Source organism: Morone saxatilis, unplaced genomic scaffold, assembly GCF_004916995.1.
Source record: "Morone saxatilis isolate NCDOM2014 unplaced genomic scaffold, NCSU_SB_2.0 Contig15, whole genome shotgun sequence".
NCBI lineage: Eukaryota > Metazoa > Chordata > Actinopteri > Moronidae > Morone > Morone saxatilis.
In genome coordinates, this window is record NW_023339707.1 from 8344862 (window position 1) to 8345107 (window position 246).

Below are 246 nucleotides of genomic sequence, written 5' to 3' on the forward strand. Positions count from 1 at the left end.
GAGAGAGAGAGACAGAAAAAAAATTGAGAATAGCCCCATCCAGCCCCTTCCTGTGGACTATTTGACCATGATGGCACCTGCCAAGGGGAAAGTGACGAGGAGGGGCTGAGGACTGAAACGGGACGCAGGCGGAGGAAGCAGCTGATGAAGGTGAGATCTTGATTTTCTGATAGAATCCCTGTGACTCCAGTATCTGTCTTTGTCTTTCCTGCCAGGATCTATGTCCATGTTTGTAAAGATTTGTAT

General features: G+C 48.0%; 1 protein-coding gene across 1 annotated transcript in view; it reads left to right on the plus strand.

Annotated features, from left to right (window-relative positions):
* Window positions 1-6: 6 nt before the first annotated feature.
* Window positions 7-246, plus strand: part of sema3b (sema domain, immunoglobulin domain (Ig), short basic domain, secreted, (semaphorin) 3B) — a 71205-nt gene continuing 70965 nt past the window's right edge. The window contains exon 1 of the mRNA XM_035656661.1: window positions 7-150. The gene's annotated coding sequence lies outside the window, so the exon portion shown is untranslated. The remainder of the gene's footprint in view (window positions 151-246) is intronic.